The sequence below is a fragment of the Engraulis encrasicolus genome, chromosome 24, assembly GCF_034702125.1.
Source record: "Engraulis encrasicolus isolate BLACKSEA-1 chromosome 24, IST_EnEncr_1.0, whole genome shotgun sequence".
Classification (NCBI taxonomy): Eukaryota; Metazoa; Chordata; class Actinopteri; order Clupeiformes; family Engraulidae; genus Engraulis; species Engraulis encrasicolus.
In genome coordinates this window covers 35,338,661-35,346,886 of record NC_085880.1, presented here as the reverse complement: position 1 = coordinate 35,346,886, position 8,226 = coordinate 35,338,661, and the positions used below count along the sequence as shown (strand labels likewise).

Below are 8,226 nucleotides of genomic sequence, written 5' to 3'. Positions count from 1 at the left end.
GGGTTATTCGCTAAACCCACATCAGCACCCAGGCCCTGGGTCATTTCAACCCTGTAATCTAAGTTATCTTGTCAAGATATTTGAATTTTGAATTTTACCGCCCGGCCGCCATTGCCAAAACGGCTACCAGTAGACTACCAACGTCCAGAAGAAAGGACACCGGATGGCATGTGAAAGCATTGTTTCGGTAAGTGTGCGCCTTTTATTAAACTTGCCATATTGCTTTTCGCGGTGTAAATATGCGTCAGCCGTGAGTTCCTGTTTGTGGCGAGTATATTAAGGCACATTTCATAGAAAGCTATACCCATTTCGAGTAGGCCTAATAGGAGGAAACGGTAACTAATCTTTTAAGGGGAGCAAATGAATAAGCACTTTGTCATAACTGCAGCGGTTTGCTATCCTGTGGTGGATTTGGGAATATATTTGCTACATTTCATTGGAAAGTAGTATGTTCGTCCAGGTTCTGTCAACGGTGGTTAGTTAGCTAATAACCAAGACACTACGGTAAGTCATAATGTTAGCCCTTCTGGGATTCATTTGGTTGCTATTTCGCATAGTTCTAGCTTATAACGGATGGTTGGCTGTCAGTGGTTGGGCAGATTCTTTTTAGGTAGAGGGCTAAGTGTGTCTACTCGACGATAAATTGAGGTTCAGTACACAGTGACTGGCGATATACTTTCTATACGGGCTGTGATACTACTAGCCTAATGCAGGACGCAACTGACACAAATCTGAGAAATTAGCTAACTATATCTAGCCGCTACCTGGCTCCACTCAACCTAGAATTCTGTTCATAACGACAGCATTTTCGTTTGGGGGCCGCAAGCTGGCATCTGAAGGCTGTCTTCGGTTTCCACAAGTGTCATGTTAGTTCTACATACTGTAGGGGAGTCGACGAGCTTTCTTCTTTTTCTGGGTCAACTAGAACTAGTTTAATGAGAGCAAGTGCTTGGGTTGTGTGACTTCTCCTGACTCCTGCGATGTTCTTCCGAGGCCGAGCTCACTGCGACTTGCACCTTTCACAAGTCCGAACTCTGATAAAGGCAGAGGGAGGGATAGCTCGCGCATTAAATATTACCGGTATGTTAGGTGTGGTAAGTCGCATCGTGTGTTTGGGCAGCTTGCCTGTGCAAGAAAATGTTGTCGCGACAATTGTTTATTGTTTGTGTGTCAACTGGCGTTTCTTATCTCGTATGTGCTTTGCTTGCTTGATTAGAGTCGTAGCTGTTTGATATGCGGATGAAGGCTACGCGTGGAAAACGTGTTTACATTCACCAGTCGTTGTGTTCCAAAATTACTTAAATGCGGAGGGAATAGTTATCCAATTTCTTTCATTCACGAGCAGGGATGTGTTGCTTTGTTGACGCTACAGGGAAGTTTCCTGGTTTAAAGAAATTTGTGGCTATAGGCAACAGCTACTTCAACAAGCTTTGCATGAAATCGTGCGTGTGTAACTTAGTTCTAGTGTGAGTGTGTGATATTGTACTCTGTGCAGTATTTACGAAGGGACTGGTTGGTTTATATTTTTGTTTATGTAAATGAAAAATGTAAAGTTGTGTGTAGTAGTGAGACAAAAGCCTTTCATACATTTATTTAAGGTTGTCTGTTTGAAGGTGTGTCTGCAAAGCTCTGAAACGTTTTGTCTTTTTTTATCTCTTCTGCTCTGGATAAGGTGGACTTCTCTCCTCTGACCGGTTACCAAGACAGCTGGGTGTGTAGGAAACTGGAACTAAGTCACTGAAGAAGTAAACCGATGAAAACCGATTTGGATTGTCTGAGAGATGTAAGTCAGTGAGTTCAGGATAAATGTGTATCAACTGTATTGTAGGCTTATTACTTGAACAATAAAATCACAACAACTGCTTATTTTTCAGCTGTAGGACACAAGTAAGAGGAGAAGAATGCTGCTCAGCTGGGTCGGCGTCGGCCACACTACTTATTCAAGAAGCCCTTGGATATCATCGGCATGTATGAAGTAAGTTTTTAATGTCATGCACAACAGCAGGCGTGAATGCGCTCGCACACGCGCACACACACACACACACTAACAATGAGAGCTGGCCTGATATTGTTCTTTGATGCTGTGAAAGTGTATGGAATGCCTACTGTCTGGTGTCACTTCAGACAATTTTGCTATTTGCTATTTTATTTGCTTTTACTGTATGTTCTGTCTATCTGTCTGCCAAACTCTCAAACTTGTTGTCTGTCTTTTTGTCTTCCTCTTTGGGCACCGGCAGGCACAGTCATTCCGGTAGTCTGTTCCTCGATGGACGTGATGACCTGGCACCAAAACCGCTTAATGTGTACGGAGCTGTGTCTGCATCGAGGGAAGAACGCGGCACTGAAATGTGAGTGTATGATCCAAGAATTGTAAACATGGGTACCAGTTGTACTATATATTTCACAGTAAAATCCCAATTACTCATAGTTATTCATTCTTTTTCTGCTGTAGGACACAAATGAAAGATTACTTCTGCTCTGCTGGGTCTGTGACACTATTTATCCGAGGAGTCCTCAAACATCAGGATGTAGGAAGTAAGATCTTTTTATGTCATGCATAACAGCCCATGCGTGCACGCACACACACACACACACACACACACACACACACACACACACCACACATATGCTCATACACACATGCACACACACACACACACGTACAAAACATGCGCATGCACACCCCACTCTACACCACACACAGATAAACACACACAACCTTAAAGGGACACTGTGTGAGATTTTTAGTTGTTTATTTCCAGAATTCATGCTGCCCATTCACTTATGTTACCTTTTTCATTAATGCTTACCACCACCATCAAATTCTAAGCATTCATTATGAATTGAAAAATTGCACTTTTCATACATGAAAAGGGGGATCTTCTCCATGGTCCGCCATTTTGAATTTCCAAAATTAGCCATTTTTAGCTGCAAAAATGACTACTTGGACCATGCTAGAAATAATTGGCAATAGGCAGCCCAGTTTCGATGAGCAGCAGCATAGTTGCAGTACCTCTTTTGACCATTTCCTGCACAGTGTCCCTTTAAAGGAAAATCCCTACTAGTTTCAACATCCAATTATATTGTTCTCACTACCACTGGTTTGTCAGGACCCAACAACGCAGTTCAGGATAAATGTGTATGTCAACTGTATTGTAGGCCTATTACTTTAACAATAAAATCACAATAACTGCTTATTGTTTGGCTGTAGGACACAAGTAAAAGGAGAAGAATGGTGCTCAGCTGGGTCGGCGGCCACACTACTTATTCAAGAGGCTCTTGGATATCATCGGCATGTATGAAGTAAGTTTTTTTTTATATCAATGCACAACAGCAGGCGTTAATGCACACACACACACTCACACACACACACAATGAGGCCTGATCTTGTTCTTTGGTTCTGTGAATGTGTATGGAATGCCTACTGTGTGGTGTCACTTCAGACAATTTTGCTACAGTTTACTGTATGTTCTGTCTATTAGTTTGCCAAACTCTCAAACTTGTTGTCTTCCTCTTTGGGCACCGGTAGGCACAGTCATTCCGGTGCAGTCAAGTCAGAAATAACATTTTGTATACCTGTGTGCAGGGCTCTAAGTTAACTTCTTCCACCACCAGCCAATTTGGCTATTGGACATTTTTTCTCACCAGCCAAACAGAAGTTCAACTAGCCATTTTTTAGGCTAACTATTAGGCTAGTTTTTTTTCTAATTAAATGGTCATTTTGTCCAACTGTTTCTACAACACAGATACACCATAGGCCTGCATAGGCTACTATATGCCTACATAACAGGCATATTATAGGCTATATATTTTTTCATTATTTTTTTAAATTCTGCTTTATTTTTTACTTTCGTTACTTAGGCCTAATTAATTTGATTAGTTTTTGTTCAATTCCTCTGAAAGCAGCTGAATCACATCACATAAGCCACTCACATAACAGACCTTTAACATAGGCCTACAGTAACCAAGCACACAGCCAAACACTACAAAACCTCACATACGCACACCCCAAGGAAGGATAAGAGATGAGAGGAAAAGGAGAGGAGAGAGGAGGAGCTCTTCTCTACCATGCGCAACAAAATGACAAGAAGCCTAGTTTAATTAAAAGTAAATAATATCTCGGGCATCTCTGAACATTTCAGAAGACAACTGAACTGACAGCTACGGTCACACTACTCTGACAGTCGGCTCTCCTCCTCTGCCCTGGTCGCTATTTCGTTCCACAACCACTCATTTTTAACACAGAACCTTGCTCTAACCCCCGCCACATTCTCATCACTCGCACAAAACGTCTACACAACATAAGTAGCGCTATGCATAATCTGCGTAAGTCCTGTTATTGAAACGGTCAGGGTCTCGCTGCTTAAAAAATGCAGCCTGTTACAGCAAGGTTCATATAGTAATAATAGCAGTAGTGACGTTAAAAAGGTTGTAGTGAAAGCGACGAGAGCATAGGAGGAGAGCTGCCTGTCAGAATAGTGTGAGCGCAGCTTAGCTGACAGAAGGCTGGTCGTCTGAAATGTTTTCAATCCTGGCGCGCGCAACAGCATGGAGTTGACGCTCGATGCACTGGAAAGCCCACGGTGGGAGGCTACCTCGTGACGCTAGTGTCCATGGGTAATGTAGGAAATCTCGCCGTATAACGTTCATCAGAGCAGCGGTTTACCGTTCATAAGTTACTGTACTCGGGCGCTACTAGCCAAATTGGCGGGTAGGTATTTTTTTCTACTAGCCAAAATGAATTTTCACCCGTGTTTGGCGTGTTGGCGTGTGTTAATTTAGAGCCCTGTGTGTGTGTGTGTGTGTGTGTGTGTGTGTGTGTGTGTATATATATATATATATATATTATTACATTACATTGCATTTGGCAGACGCTTTATAACCAAAGCGACTTTCAAAAGAGGACATAATCAAGCCAACATCACAAGTAAATACAAAGTGTACAGGAGATATACAGAACAATATAATTTACCTAAACCATATTTATGATGAATGAGATGGAAAAGCCATGTCTTGGCCTAATCATTTACACTTTTCTTTTGTTTTGCTTTTTCAAGACTTGTGGTGAGATGCCAAGAGCTGCCATGAGGGATATGCAACCTGCAGCTTCACCGTGCTTTTGGGAGGTCATCTACTACGTGAACCTTAATATCTACAAGCCAGCTACTTTAAATCCTTGAAAGGGTAGTGATGTCAATCAAACCAGATCACGAGACAAGGTCCTGAGGTACAAACTGTCAATATAATTGCGACATCCCTGTCAGTTCTTTTGGACTGGATACATGCTGTGTTTGAAATGTATTATTTGGATAACCACCCATCAGGGAATACCTTGTTTGTTAATGACAGATAGACCTGCCATGGACATGCAGTGCACACTTTGATGTTTTTTTTATTTTAATGTTTTCTATGTTTTTTCAATGTTTTTTATTTATGTTCTGTTATATGCTGGTTATGTAAGTACTGTATGGAATGTAGTGACTGTAGAGACCAAGACAAATTTCAACCTGGGGACAATTAAGTTCACTCCACTCTGTTAGCGCAGTTATGGATGCACTGTAAAGTTTGTAATTAACAAAAAGTACGGTGAGAAGCCTGTTTGTGCAGATGGACCTGCTGGCGGGTCTGTTTACTCATAGCTAAAAAGCAACATATTCTCTGTGCAAAGCACATGGGCTCTTCGCAAAGGGGTTAAACATTTTAATGTGCTGTTTTACAGTGTGCTATACAAAAGGTAAGGTGAAACTAAATTTTTGAATTTCTATAATTGTACAGTGTCACTGAAATCAAATGGTACATTGGTAAAACAGAACCATTTCCTTTAACCCCTTTTAGCAGACCCTATGTTTTAACTTTACTGTCACCAATATTGTAATGACTGAGTTTTAACCTGTTGCTTAAGGCTCTTGGTAATGTCATAGCAATGTTGCTGTGATGTAGTTGAGTCTTTTCGGTCATGAGTGATCAGTCTTGCTGATAACCCATCTTTGCAAAGAGGCTAAAAAGATGCATGTAAATTCAATTAAGGTTTTATTGCTTAAATGCTATGATGTGTTATTGCTACACTGCTGTGATTTGCATCTTTATAGTATACTTTTATGAAATGTATTGTTAATTATCTACATTGTTCGGCAATAAAAAAAGAGATCTGAAATATTATGCATTCTTGTATTTTGTTTTTTAAATTGATCTCAATTGTATTGGTAAACAATTCTGGTATATTTCACCTTAATGTACTAATGTAAAGTCATAATTGTTTTTTGTAAATCTTGCAATTTAAATACCCAATATTGGGTTAAAGTATGAACCCAACAAAGAAGTCAATATGACCCAATAATGTGGTAGTAGGTCTGACCCATGTAATGGGTTCTTTTAACACAGCAATTTGGTCAGAATGACCCATTTAGTTGGTTTAGAGGAATGACCCAATCTGAGGGTTAAAATATTTTAACCCAGGCAAAGGGTAGGCCCAATACTGAACCAGGGCCTGGGTCAGAAAATAACCCAATTTGGGTTGTTTTTGACCCAGCCTTTTTAAGAGTGTAAAATATTTGTGGCTCAGCCCAATTTCGTTTTATATGACTTGGTGAGACTACTTTGCTCGGAGAAGTAAAGATTCAATCTGAATTTATTTTAGCAAAAAGTAAAATACTTAACCAGGGTGTCAGCTCTGAAGACCCATTATGCATTAACGTAAAAAGATACAAAAGAAAGAAAAAGATGTGCTCGATGTGTCCTTATTTGCCCATTCACTTGACAAGATTTCTTTTCAAGGTGGTCTCCACCCCCAGCACCTTAATTTGTTTAGTTCTCCATTTTTATGTACTTCCAAACCAACTGTCTGGAACTGTCTGAGTTTTTAAACTGCTTAGAGGAAGGGATAAAGATTTTTTTAAGGACCTTGGTTCACCTCATTGGTATAATTCACTTCCCTGCTTGCACACACCCAAGCCCCCTCCCCTCACACACACGCACACACGCATGCACGCACACAAGCACATACACACACTGTTCTAGGGGTGCTGCAGCCATAAAGGTGTCTAGATTCAGTTCATCTCTCTCTCTCTCTCTCTCTCTCTCTCTCTCTCACACAAACACAAACACACACACACACACACACACACACACACACACACACACACACACACACACACACACACACACACACACACACACACACACACACACACACACACACTGCCTTCCCAGACTGTAAATTGACACATTCTTACTCATACCCATTCCGACATCACAGTCTAAGAAGCCATTTTAAGACTGTCTTCAGTCCAACCCAGGGCTGGACTGGTAATCTGGCATGCAGAGCCCAGGGCTCGATACTGTTGTGTTTTGTTTGTTTGTTTATTTTTTACAAGAGACTGGTCCACAATTTAGAGGAGGTAGCCCATTGGTTCATCTTCAATATATAGACAGTACAGAGTGCAGTTTACGCTATCTAAAACACTGGGTCAGAACGGACCCATAACAATCCGGCTTCAGAAGTGAAATTAAGCCACTATCTAAAACACTGGGTCAGAAAGGACCCAAAACAATCCGGCTTCAGAAGTGAAATTAAGCCACTATCTAAAACACTGGGTCAGAACAGACCCAAAACAATCCGGCTTCAGAAGTGAAATTAAGCCACTATCTAAAACACTGGGTCAGAACGGACCCATAACAATCCGGCTTCAGAAGTGAACACTCAAATTAAGCCACCTAAGGGGTCTTACACACTAGGGCGGGAAAGCGTCGCAGAACGGCCTAGATTTTTACCGGCGTCGGTGAAAATAAATGGAAACATATCTGTCCTTACACATCAACGAGAAGTAGTCGGTCGTCGGCGGCGCCACGCTGCATTTGGAAAATAGGACTCGAACATATTTTTCACGCCAGCGGTGTCTCATTCAAATGAATGGCAAAGTAGCACGCTAGCTTTGGCTGTGGGGTGGGTTTTGAACCGGACTGGCTGCGCACGCCGACGCTGTCAGTGTGAATGGCAGAGAAAAACACACCGGCCGAAAATAAGCAGAGAGACCGTGTTCGTCTCGCGTCCGTTCCGTTCAGCTTTGGTATGTTTGACCCCTTATTGTCAGTAACTGTCTTTCGGTATGATTGTCTTTCGAGAAAGACATTCCTCTTTCGAGAGAATCTACTAGACTAATGCTTGAACTGGCCTTGCCCCAGGGCAGACTCCTGACATGATGTTTAGTTTAGTTTAGTTTGTGAGTG

At 41.5% G+C, this 8,226-nt stretch overlaps 1 long non-coding RNA gene across 1 annotated transcript; it reads left to right on the top strand.

Annotated features, from left to right (window-relative positions):
* The first annotated feature begins 1,243 nt into the window (after positions 1-1,243).
* LOC134441273 (uncharacterized) lies at positions 1,244-2,428 on the top strand. The gene is made up of 3 exons (XR_010033128.1): positions 1,244-1,783; positions 1,875-1,975; positions 2,238-2,428. It is a non-coding gene; the product is annotated as an uncharacterized LOC134441273 (long non-coding RNA).
* Positions 2,429-8,226: the final 5,798 nt, after the last annotated feature.